The sequence below is a fragment of the Seriola aureovittata genome, chromosome 4, assembly GCF_021018895.1.
Source record: "Seriola aureovittata isolate HTS-2021-v1 ecotype China chromosome 4, ASM2101889v1, whole genome shotgun sequence".
Lineage (NCBI taxonomy): Eukaryota > Metazoa > Chordata > Actinopteri > Carangiformes > Carangidae > Seriola > Seriola aureovittata.
Window position 1 is genome coordinate 1,328,313 of NC_079367.1, and position 12,500 is coordinate 1,340,812.

Genomic DNA, 12,500 nt, shown 5'->3' on the forward strand with positions numbered 1-12,500 from the left:
CAGGCCTGACCCTGCTTGGCTTCCGAGATCGGGCGCGTTCAGAGTGGTATGGCCGTAAGCGAGAGGGAGCGCGACAAATACCCTCTTTAAACATGACGATCATGTCCTTCATGCACGAAGCTAACGTGTTTATGTCTAGCGCAGGAGCCTTTCCTTTTCAGCGTTTGCTTGTTGCTTTGGCTCTCAACATGTCAACTTTGTAACATTTTAATACAAAAGTGTCTTTACAATGTGATCTGTGCTGTCCCCAAAAGTGCAGCCAGGTGCAGAGTAACAGTTTGTGAAGCAGGAGCAGCAGCGTCCTCTGCTGATTGCAAAGAGAATGCCAAAAAGCTTACAGCACCTGGTAATCCCAGGCGGTCTCCCATCCAAGTACTAACCAGGCCACCCTGCTTGGCTTCCGAGATCGGACGAGATCGGCGTGTTCAGAGTGGTATGGCCGTAAGCGAGAGGGAGGGCGACAAATACCCTCTTTAAACATGACGACATGTCCTTCATGCACGAAGCTACTGTTTTATGTCTAGCGCAGGAGCCTTTCCTTTTCAGCGTTTGCTTGTTGCTTTGGCTCTCAACATGTCAACTTTGTAACATTTTAATACAAAAGTGTCTTTACATTGTGATCTGTGCTGTCCCGTCCCCAAAAGTGCAGCCAGGTGCAGAGTAACAGGTTGTTGAAGCAGGAGCAGCAGCGTCCTCTGCTGATTGCAAAGAGATGCCAAAAAGCTTACAGCACCTGGTATTCCCAGGCGGTCTCCCATCCAAGTACTAACCAGGCCCGACCCTGCTTGGCTTCCGAGATCGACGAGATCGGGCGTGTTCAGAGTGGTATGGCCGTAAGCGAGAGGGAGCGCGACAAATACCCTCTTTAAACATGACGATCATTCCTTCATGCACGAAGCTACGTGTTCATGTCTAGCGCAGAGCCTTTCTTTTCAGCGTTTGCTTGTTGCTTTGGCTCTCAACATGTCAACTTTGTAACATTTTAATACAAAAGGTCTTTACATTGTGATCTGTGCTGTCCCGTCCCCAAAAGTGCAGCCAGGTGCAGAGTAACAGGTTGTTGAAGCAGGAGCAGCAGCGTCCTCTGCTGATTGCAAAGAGATGCCAAAAAGCTTACAGCACCTGGTATTCCCAGGCGGTCTCCCATCCAAGTACTAACCAGGCCCGACCCTGCTTGGCTTCCGAGATCGGACGAGATCGGGCGTGTTCAGAGTGGTATGGCCGTAAGCGAGAGGGAGCGCGACAAATACCCTCTTTAAACATGACGATCATGTCCTTCATGCACGAAGCTACGTGTTATGTCTAGCGCAGACCTTTCCTTTTCAGCGTTTGCTTGTTGCTTTGGCTCTCAACATGTCAACTTTGTAACATTTTAATACAAAAGTGTCTTTACATTGTGATCTGTGCTGTCCCGTCCCCAAAAGTGCAGCCAGGTGCAGAGTAACAGGTTGTTGAAGCAGGAGCAGCAGCGTCCTCTGCTGATTGCAAAGAGATGCCAAAAAGCTTACAGCACCTGGTATTCCCAGGCGGTCTCCCATCCAAGTACTAACCAGGCCCGACCCTGCTTGGCTTCCGAGATCGGACGAGATCGGGCGTGTTCAGAGTGGTATGGCCGTAAGCGAGAGGGAGCGCGACAAATACCCTCTTTAAACATGACGATCATGTCCTTCATGCACGAAGCTAAGCTACGTGTTTATGTCTAGCGCAGGAGCCTTTCCTTTTCAGCGTTTGCTTGTTGCTTTGGCTCTCAACATGTCAACTTTGTAACATTTTAATACAAAAGTGTCTTTACATTGTGATCTGTGCTGTCCCGTCCCCAAAAGTGCAGCCAGGTGCAGAGTAACAGGTTGTTGAAGCAGGAGCAGCAGCGTCCTCTGCTGATTGCAAAGAGATGCCAAAAAGCTTACAGCACCTGGTATTCCCAGGCGGTCTCCCATCCAAGTACTAACCAGGCCCGACCCTGCTTGGCTTCCGAGATCGGACGAGATCGGGCGTGTTCAGAGTGGTATGGGTCCGTAAGCGAGAGGGAGCGCGACAAATACCCTCTTTAAACATGACGATCATGTCCTTCATGCACGAAGCTACGTGTTTATGTCTAGCGCAGGAGCCTTTCCTTTTCAGCGTTTGCTTGTTGCTTTGGCTCTCAACATGTCAACTTTGTAACATTTTAATACAAAAGTGTCTTTACATTGTGATCTGTGCTGTCCCGTCCCCAAAAGTGCAGCCAGGTGCAGAGTAACAGGTTGTTGAAGCAGGAGCAGCAGCGTCCTCTGCTGATTGCAAAGAGATGCCAAAAAGCTTACAGCACCTGGTATTCCCAGGCGGTCTCCCATCCAAGTACTAACCAGGCCCGACCCTGCTTGGCTTCCGAGATCTGACGAGATCGGGCGTGTTCAGAGTGGTATGGCCGTAAGCGAGAGGGAGCGCGACAAATACCCTCTTTAAACATGACGATCATGTCCTTCATGCACGAAGCTACGTGTTTATGTCTAGCGCAGGAGCCTTTCCTTTTCAGCGTTTGCTTGTTGCTTTGGCTCTCAACATGTCAACTTTGTAACATTTTAATACAAAAGTGTCTTTACATTGTGATCTGTGCTGTCCCGTCCCCAAAAGTGCAGCCAGGTGCAGAGTAACAGGTTGTTGAAGCAGGAGCAGCAGCGTCCTCTGCTGATTGCAAAGAGATGCCAAAAAGCTTACAGCACCTGGTATTCCCAGGCGGTCTCCCATCCAAGTACTAACCAGGCCCGACCCTGCTTGGCTTCCGAGATCGGACGAGATCGGGCGTGTTCAGAGTGGTGTAGCGTACATACTGGCCTGGCATCAGTCACAAGCCATTAAGGAAGTTCATTATAAGGACATGCAGAGTTACGGACCCCTAACTGACACTTTGCGACTCTTTCCACCATCAAACTATCAGATTGATAGGGAACAGAGACCAAAGACCCCTCCTTCACAAACAGACCATGCTGTTAGCATGGCCGAACGACACAGAACCAGACCAAAGATCAAAGGGTCAGCTCCAGAGGATCAACCAATGGACACCAGATAACTGGAGAAGTGACATTTGGTTGTTTCTTGTATAGGACAAGTAACAACAAAAAGGACTGATTAACACTAAGGTGTGAATCCTGGCCTGTCTGTGCCATGCATGAGCACACACACACACACACACACACACACACACACACACACCAACCTCTCTTCCTCTGTCCCTCTCTAGATAAGAGTCATAAACTACAACCCACATTCCAATCCTGGGTAGTGACCAGCAGGACACTCCTCACAGACACAGATCAAAGGATGAATGTAAAATTAAATATCTAACTATTCTCTAACTCATGAGATGTTCCTATGTAATAGTTTAATCCCAAACTTCTATCCCATAGAATGTTTGAAATGTAACATGTAGATTTTAAGACAAAGTCCTTCATGTGACCATACTGTCAGCACCCTTCACACAAGGTAACACACTACATGACATCCAGAATGTGCATATTATTATTGTTACAGTCGAAGAACTGCTGTGTAATCCATATGTATAGATTATTAGCTTTGGGAAATGTTTATATTGTTGTTTGATCAATTAACCACTTGTATCATAATTAATTCCAGGTTTGAAGGATGTAATATGAAATCAACACTCCTATTACTCCTCTCTGCTATTATTAGTACAAGTAGTTTTATGTTATTCCAGTTAATGTTTTGTGGTCATGGTGGAAGAAGGATGTGTGAGTTTATAAGTAAACTCTAGATTTAAATTATTCTAAAAGTTCAGTGGAAAATTACTCTCTTCTCCAAGTGGAAACACAGGAGAAGATGGGTGACGCCCATGAAACATGCGCCAGCCCCCAGGGGATAAAACAGTCGTGAACCATTCACACATGGCCAAAAACCCTATTTTTCTAAGCCAAGAAGCCAAAAAGGCCCCTTTTTCTAAGCCTGTTCAGAAGCCAAAACTAGGCCTAAGCCTAAATCAGGACGACAAGAAGATGCGAGAAGCGAGAAACGATGCAGAAACTAGAAGCTGAGAACTTTGCTCAAAGCTCAGAGTCCCGGCTCAAAGCCCGGCTCTGTAGCCATGTAAACTCTTAGCTCTAAGCTGCTCGCCACAAACTCATGGCTCTTAGTCATTTTGCACTTTTCGCGCTCTTTTATTTTTCTTTGCCACAAGCTACAAGTAACATGATTTTTGTCTACATGCGCGATCTTTTATTTTTATAAGCCAAGTCAAGACCAACTGAACCAAAGCAACAGAAGTGCCTCAGAGTAATTTCGTAACTTTTAATCATCATCAAGTTTCCCTTTTTTTGAAGATTTTGACAACTTTAGAGTCATCTGGTCAACGCCAGTCTCCTCTAAGTTACCCAACCAAAGTGAAGAGCATTAGAGTTTATTTCGCATCAACCCGCAAGAGACGCCAGCAGAGACACATCTGCACGACCTCCTGCAGAGAAGCCGAGCAAACTCCACCAGAGCTGAACCGCTGAGACACCGGCAGAATCCGTCATCGTGATAACGGGACACGGCCTCCAGGAGAATCCACCTAGACCCGCGTCTCCAGGGTTACCACGGCAACCACAGCCGCCTGGGTTCCAGCCGAGGGTCTTCAGCTACAGCGCAACTCACAGTAGGCCGGTCTTAACACTCTGCTCATGACTGGGTTGATGTCGAAATATAGCAATATTTAATCATCAAACCTAATTCTTAGATGTAGCATCATTAGCTGTATAGTCATAGTGTATAGCCATAACATATTCTCTCCCACCATTGCCAACTCATCACACTGCTCATTCATTATATTATTTTCATCTTTATGATTATTACACCTTGCATTTACTCTGTACATAGTAGTTTAGTTAAATAAACTCATTTATTTACACCCAGTTGTTGTCCTGTCGTATTCTTTTGACGTAGAGACTGGAGATCCATTGAATCGAGAAGTCATGGCTTCCGATATGAGATTGATAAATTTGGCAATGAAGTAATTCATTGTTGTCCTCCTAGAGGACTGGTGCCCCATTTCAACGAGAGTAAATCATTAAATATAGCGTTAACGCTACATATTTAATGGTGACCGTGTGAGGCGATTTTTAATATCACCGTCTCTACTACAAAAGAATATTTGATTCAGCTGCATATTGGCTTGGCTGCCTGTTGCTTGTTGTGTGTGAGCACTTAATGGTTAAACCTGTAACCTTGTCTGTACCTTCACGATTCAAGCTTAGCTTTAAGATTGTGAAGTTGTGTTTATAATTACGTGGACGCACGCTGATTATGAATATTGTTGATTATGAATATTGTTGATTATAAATATTGTTGAAGCGGGTTACTGCGCCGACAGTAACGCCCAGACCAGTGGTGGCTGTAGTGTAGCTCTAAGCAACTCCGCCAGAAACACTGATCAAAGTGTTGAGGCTACAGCCCGTAGCTTTAAGCTATTTGTCAGAAATTGCATGCAACAGCGTAATGAAACGCTCATAGAAAGGCCTGTTGGTCGGTACCGGCTATTGCGTGTCCCAATAGTCGTTAACCCGCCCTGAGTGTGGCTAAATTTATCCGCGTGTTCCGGTGAATTTAGACCGTCTCAGACCCTCCGTGCTAACAGTCAGATTAGCTACCTGACCCGCTAGCAGCTGTAGCTGGCGCTGCCGTTACAGTAAAGAGGTTATCTCCCCCGTGTGATCAGACTCACAGCGTTTGTGTCCCGAAAAGGGTGAAAATACCCGTGTTGTGGACTGGGAGAGAATAAAGTATTTGAACTACTTGTTCGGAGTCCTTAAGCGGACCCGTGTTGAAAATATCTGTGTTGAAAAATAGCTGTTTTTGAACGTAACTTTGTTACTGTGTGAATACCCTGTGGTCTGAGTAGTAGCGCAATATAATTGTGTTTGATTGCTGTAAGTCCCAGATGATTTGTGTTGCAAACAGCGGTTACTTGAAGTAATTCTGGCTATGTGAACACCCTTTTGTATAAAATGTGTTAAGGAATAAAGTGCTTGCTTGCTCGAAGTTCCAGAGAGGACTTTTGTTAAAACGTTGTGGTTACTGAACGTAACCGAACCTGGTGAACACCTTTGCGGTTGAAATTGTGCATGAAAGTGCTTGTGCTTTACTGAACGTCCCAGACCGGACTTGCAGTGATGTTACAAATTTATTCAACATAATACCCACTCGCTAAGCGCTGGAGGCCGCCGCGCCTCGCTGCTTGTTATTTGAAACTTAGCAAAGAAGTTTCTCTGTCTGCTCTCTGAGTGAAATGAATCTTTTCCCACCTGACTAACGCAGGTCTATCAGTGGGCGGTACTAAAGTCGTCAATACTGACGTCACCTCACCCCCTCTCCTTGTAAAACAAGCTGATAAAAATCTGGCGTCACCTGGTGGCCGATTTGGTTAACTGAGTTTGAGGATTTAATTATTCAAACAATGAATGTGTGCATGCAACAGATTGAAATCTAATCCTGCTAACTTTATTAATTCATAAGTTGCTACGTCAAAATCTTGCTGCTAGTTACTCACACTATTGAATTAACCCAGATTCTTAATTCTACATTTGAAGTGATTAATCTAACACACTTGTAGTTGTTAAACTTAAGGTTTTGATTCAATTGAAGCCTAATCGTTTTAAAACTGCTTGTGGTTCTAGGAATCTAGTAAGCTAACACACTAATAACAGCATTAAGGAAAACTATTTTAGACAAATAGTTTCAATATAGCTTTTCTTCTTATAGTATAAATCCCTATACTAACTCCAGATTTAGATTACATTACCAAATTCTTATCAAGTGTCAACACTATTTGAATTTGAGATTTCACATGTACTCTTATGTGTCTTCACAATATTATATCACTTCATATTAAATTGTTGTTCTCCCCTCTTAAAGGCATTTTCCCGCATTCTAGTAAGCTACATCAGTGAACATCACAGACTGATTTTAAGTTTACTGTAAAACTTGCCAATATCTGAGTCTTTTTGATTCTCTATTCAGTGTGACTGCCCTTTTGCCGATGCTATTCAGTCTGCAATGCTTCCAGCTTTGATTACTATAGGGTGGGCTTATCAATTGGATGCTCCAATTTTGGAAGTTATTGCACCTGGATCTGTTCAATTTTGAGTTCTACCCATAAGGTGATCACTGCTCACCAGTGACATCTTAGGAGGGGGTTCCACTTTTGACAGTAACGTGGGTCTTTAACCATCCAATTTTGAGTTCTATCCCTTTGAGGTCCAACTACCTTAGAGTTACTCACTGCTGAGGAATGCTTACTGTGTGATAAGGCATTAAAGTGGCACAACTGAGACTATAGTTTTAAGAGTGGCTTTCTTTTGGTGATTGATTCTCTCCTCCAGAGTAACTTTTCCTGTCGCCTATGCACCTCAATCTGCTCCGCTCTCAGCTCTGACACTATAAGGTGATCCCTTCAATTGGAGGTTCCAATTTGACAGTTACTGTACCTGGACCTGGTCAATTTTGAGTTCCACCCACACAAGGGGTTCCAATTTTGGCACAGTAACGTGGGTCTTTATCTGTTCAACTTTGAGTTCTATCCCTTGGAGGACTAACCACCTTAGAGTTACTCACTGCTGGGGTTTGTTGATTGTAAAGCAAGGCAACTACAGGACTAGCTCCCTCTGGTGGCTACTATTATAGCTTAATACATCACTAAACAAGAACAATTTAGATTGGGTCGCCCATAACCCGTGTGGACCCTAACATTTGTGAGAACTAACAGTAAAACATACACAGGCCCTATGTAGTTGTTTACAGAACAACTTGAAGGTTATCTAGAACCTACTAACTACTGCTTTTAAAATTAACCTGCTTGTTCACTGTTTTCTTTCTCTCTTTCGAACTTTGACATTATAAATTAAAGTCAGTAACCAAACCACCTATATGTCTACCCCTCTCAAATCAGACATGGCAGCTTCAGCTGCATTGAAAGCTTCACGCTATGATGACTCCTTTGGAAACTTGGAGATTGCATTGGTGGATATGACTGAAGAGTTGCTACCTGACTATGCAACTAGAATCCAAAGCACTAACCCTTTGGACCTTGAACAAATAATGTCAGCACTCGTAGACGAGTCCCTGACTAAGCTACCAAAAGACATGGCACTGACCAAAAGGTTAGGTAGCCTGGCTGTTGTGTTAACTGCACAGCTCAGACATGCACACCATCGGTTAGAATGGGCAGGAAATAAGCTGAAGTCCTGCACCCAACAAAATTCACAACTAATAGGAGAAAACCAACTCCTTCAACAACAGCTTGAACAATCATAACAGTTTTTAACACAGACTGAAACGCATATCAATGAGCTAAAAGCTCAGAACAGAGCCTATGACTTGCATCTTGATGCTCAACAAAAGCAGACCCAAAAGATGCAAGAACAGTTAACTGAGGCTAGAGACAAACTCTCACAGGCCTACCATCAGCAAGAAATTAAAGAAAGGGAACTGGTAGCCGTTAGAAGAGAACTGCAATATTCTCTTAAGATGGACCAAACCCGACAACCATACCTGACTGAAACTTTCCCAGAGGAAAGAAAAGACGAGCCACCTAATAGGGGAGTTCAAGGAGGCGTGTCTCCTCACCTCTTCTCGCCTTTTAAGCCGGACCCCTTCGGGGCCAGCAGAACTCCTCTGGATTTGACTAGAGTGATTCCTCCTTCGAGTTCTTATCTATCTTCAGGCACCCACACGTCACAGGGTCCTTCAGATCGAGAACTAGATAAGATTGCTCGCAATATATCACACTTTGAACCCAGTCCTGATTGTTCTCATGACATCACCACCTACTTGAAGGACATCGACTTTTACTTGCGAAGGCTCCCAAATGCTACTGCTGATGACAGGATGTACCTGATCAAGGTGACATCTAGTCATGAGGTCAGCAGATTCATTGAGCGCCAACCGAACCATGTCAGAATGAACTATGACCTGCTCCGCCACGCATTAGAACAGGAGTTCTCTGACCATACTTCACCAGCTGGCTTGACCGCTGCTATAACAGTTAAGCAGGGAAGACAAGAACCTCCCCAGCAATACTACTATCGCCTTTTTCAGGCATACTTTGGCTCTAGAAACGAACAAGGGATGGAGGAAGACTTGAACTTCAAAACCCTCTTCGTCCAAAACCTCCATCCTGGTACCAGTCGTCATCTTGGTGTCTTGGCAAACCCATGCACCTCAACCAGCCAACGGCTAAGAGAACTCGCCTCGCTTGGATTTGCAAAACAAATGCAATCCCACACTAAACAGGCAGAGCCTGCTAACATTTTTAGCCTCAGCACAAAATCTTTGCCCAGGGAGCTAGAAGGAGCTCCTGGTGCTACACTGCATGGCTCAGGCGCACGCCCTTCCAAAACTTACTGGCCTGCTAAGCAGCAGAAACATTTTCTGCCCCAACCAACTTATGGGGACCATAAGTCTTCCAGACCACATTGGTCTGACAAAGGTCAGAGACACTCAAGATTTAAGTCAAACTTTTGCGCCTCAAATCCCCACCGAAGCAGGTTCCCACCTAACCAATGGGAAAACCGTAAGGCTTTTGAGTATAAGGGACAGAAAAGGCAAAACCAAACCAAACTCCATCAGCATCAATCTGATGAGAACATGAACAAAGGCAAAAGCAAACGATCCTTTCAGCAGAAGACCAACAAAGCTGAAATTAAAACTAAAACATCTAGTCTTAGCCAAGAAGACCTAAAAACTATCAAGCGTCTTTTCAGTGACTGGCTTAAGGAAGAAAGCAAGAAAGCTGATCTCTTCCCAGTCACATTGGTAGCACCAAAGGCTACATTTCAACACAGTCTCTCAAACCAGCCCATCGAGGTGGTTGAAGAACTTTACCATGGCCCCAGTGGACCAGAGTCTGCTCTGCTCCAGAGCCAGAACTCAGAAGTCCGAAATAAATCAGAACAGGGGGGTGAAAACTCAATCCCTCCCAACGCAGTCTCGGTGGCAAAACTGGACTTAGAAGACAAGTCCTTTAAAAGGGACGTGTCAGCTGTCCAACTTGAACCACCTGTCCAACAATTCTTAGGCCCCCTTAGTGAGAAAGGTGTTATGCGAAAAACACACCTGTCTATAACACTTGAAGACGCAATTGTACATGATGCACTCCTTGACACAGCAGCAGATGTCACTCTGATGTCATCAGCACTGTTCAGTAAGCTGCAAATGATAACACGAATGTCAAACAAGGAGTTGAAACTTCAAACTTGTTCCCTGGAGGTGCAACCGTATGCCCCCACCAGTGCAACACTGACAGCAATGTCAATGATACAACTGACTATTGGACCAATGAGCCTCGTCCATCCAGTATACGTGTCTCCTCTTGATGCCATTCCTTTCCTCATTGGCAAAGACCTCCTAAACCGACTTAAACCTTTGATTGACTTGAAACGCTTGAAAATCTGGGCACAAGTCTCCCAGCCTCTTCCTGTCTCTTTTCCCCTAAACACTACAGCTCGGTGCTGTGCTCTTGAGGTCAAAGAGACCAAAACACTGACTCAACATGTCCCATCTGACCAACCGACTGACGTTTCGACCAAACATGGCGCTTTGGAGGGTACATCTAGGACATCCACCCTGGGGTCTCCACCTGACCCCTACTTTTGTTCCCACCCTCCCACCCCTGATTTCTGCGCTGTCACTCAACCTCAGACAGCTGCTGCGCCTTCTATATGTCTTAATGGCTCAACTACCGTTGCTGCCACGCCCACTTTCTTTGGTTCCTGCCATGGGGTCCATGCTTCTGAGTCGCTCACTTCTCCTATGCTCGTGGTGACTCAAAACCACAGGGGGGTGATGCCAATTCAGACGCACAAATCACCATGTGCAAGACACAGAAGAACCAAGGCCATTTCTGCTCTCGCCCAGAAACACCTGGAAAAAAGCATAAGAAATCCCAGGGCCTATTATGACCAAAAAGCTTCCCATGACAAACTCCAAGTGGGGGACACATGGCTGTATCACGCTCTCACTCAAACAGCTGAAAAAGCCAGTTCAAGCACAGGAAGACTTACCTGTAAGTCCTGTCCCCACTGCTCAAGACCTCACATGTTCTCAGATGAACTTTCTGTTGTGCACCACAACAAGATTAGCAAAACTCAGGAAAAGCTAACTCCCAAATGTCTCAACCTCACACAGTGCACACTTGAAACATCCTAAGGTGCCAGGTGCGAGTATAAACAGTTAATCTTTAGTATTGGTTGTGTTGAAAAGAGCTGGTGTTGTGTCTTCAGTCAAATCCACCTTTCACAATCCTCTCTGCCATTTAAACGTATGGTATTTGTCGACTGCGTAAAATGTGTACAAGTGGGGGTGATTCACCAGGCTGCAAATACACTTATAAGATCCTGCTCAAGACCACAGGTGCAGTGGACACACTGCTATGCCGCTATCAATACTATAGGTTTTCTATGCTCACACACAACTGGTAACCGTGCTATTGCCTGCTATGCTTTGGGATACTGGTCCCACAATTTGACATGTTTACCTAAACATATTTTTCCCTCTTTCCCAGTGCAAGACACCTTAGTCAGTACCACAACAGACTGAGTTGGTGTAAATAATGTGATAAATGTTAGATAACACTGTATGACTAGTTAACCCCTGAGAAACTAGGTCCAATTAGTTTAGCAACATAGTAACCTTTAGAGGTTCCCTGTTTATCCCTTCTCAGGTATATACATCTACTGTATAACACCATGTACATTTATTTAGTTATTGTTTTTATTATGTTCCCATTTTTTGAAAAAAAAAAGACATCAACTCTGACCATGATAGCAGTTGTTATGTGCCATGTTCCTGATGCCACCGATGTCCTCGATTCGGCGGTCCAACGGTCCCTGGACAGCGACCATTGGACCGAGTGGGGGATATGTAGCGTACATACGTGGCCTGGCATCAGTCAAAAGCCATTAAGGAAGTTCATTATAAGGACATGCAGAGTTACGGACCCCTAACTGACACTTTGCGACTCTTTCCACCATCAAACTATCAGATTGATAGGGAACAGAGACCAAAGACCCCTCCTTCACAAACAGACCATGCTGTTAGCATGGCCGAACGACACAGAACCAGACCAAAGATCAAAGGGTCAGCTCCAGAGGATCAACCAATGGACACCAGATAACTGGAGAAGTGACATTTGGTTGTTTCTTGTATAGGACAAGTAACAACAAAAAGGACTGATTAACACTAAGGTGTGAATCCTGGCCTGTCTGTGCCATGCATGAGCACACACACACACACGCACACACACACACACACACACCAACCTCTCTTCCTCTGTCCCTCTCTAGATAAGAGTCATAAACTACAACCCACATTCCAATCCTGGGTAGTGACCAGCAGGACACTCCTCACAGACACAGATCAAAGGATGAATGTAAAATTAAATATCTAACTATTCTCTAACTCATGAGATGTTCCTATGTAATAGTTTAATCCCAAACTTCTATCCCATAGAATGTTTGAAATGTAACATGTAGATT

General features: G+C 44.8%; 5 non-coding genes and 2 pseudogenes across 5 annotated transcripts; all 7 read right to left on the bottom strand.

Moving 5' to 3' along the window:
* Window positions 1-331: 331 nt before the first annotated feature.
* On the bottom strand, window positions 332-447 carry LOC130168720 (5S ribosomal RNA; annotated as a pseudogene).
* Window positions 448-721: 274 nt separating this feature from the next.
* Window positions 722-839, bottom strand: LOC130168591 (5S ribosomal RNA). The gene has a single exon (XR_008827608.1). It is a non-coding gene; the product is annotated as a 5S ribosomal RNA (ribosomal RNA).
* A 271-nt stretch (window positions 840-1,110) lies between these two features.
* LOC130168539 (5S ribosomal RNA) lies at window positions 1,111-1,229 on the bottom strand. Its single transcript, XR_008827558.1, has one exon. It is a non-coding gene; the product is annotated as a 5S ribosomal RNA (ribosomal RNA).
* Window positions 1,230-1,501: 272 nt separating this feature from the next.
* LOC130168541 (5S ribosomal RNA) lies at window positions 1,502-1,620 on the bottom strand. Its single transcript, XR_008827559.1, has one exon. It is a non-coding gene; the product is annotated as a 5S ribosomal RNA (ribosomal RNA).
* A 280-nt stretch (window positions 1,621-1,900) lies between these two features.
* LOC130168623 (5S ribosomal RNA) lies at window positions 1,901-2,021 on the bottom strand. The gene has a single exon (XR_008827639.1). It is a non-coding gene; the product is annotated as a 5S ribosomal RNA (ribosomal RNA).
* Window positions 2,022-2,296: 275 nt separating this feature from the next.
* Window positions 2,297-2,415, bottom strand: LOC130168566 (5S ribosomal RNA). The gene has a single exon (XR_008827583.1). It is a non-coding gene; the product is annotated as a 5S ribosomal RNA (ribosomal RNA).
* A 275-nt stretch (window positions 2,416-2,690) lies between these two features.
* Window positions 2,691-2,808, bottom strand: LOC130168692 (5S ribosomal RNA; annotated as a pseudogene).
* Window positions 2,809-12,500: the final 9,692 nt, after the last annotated feature.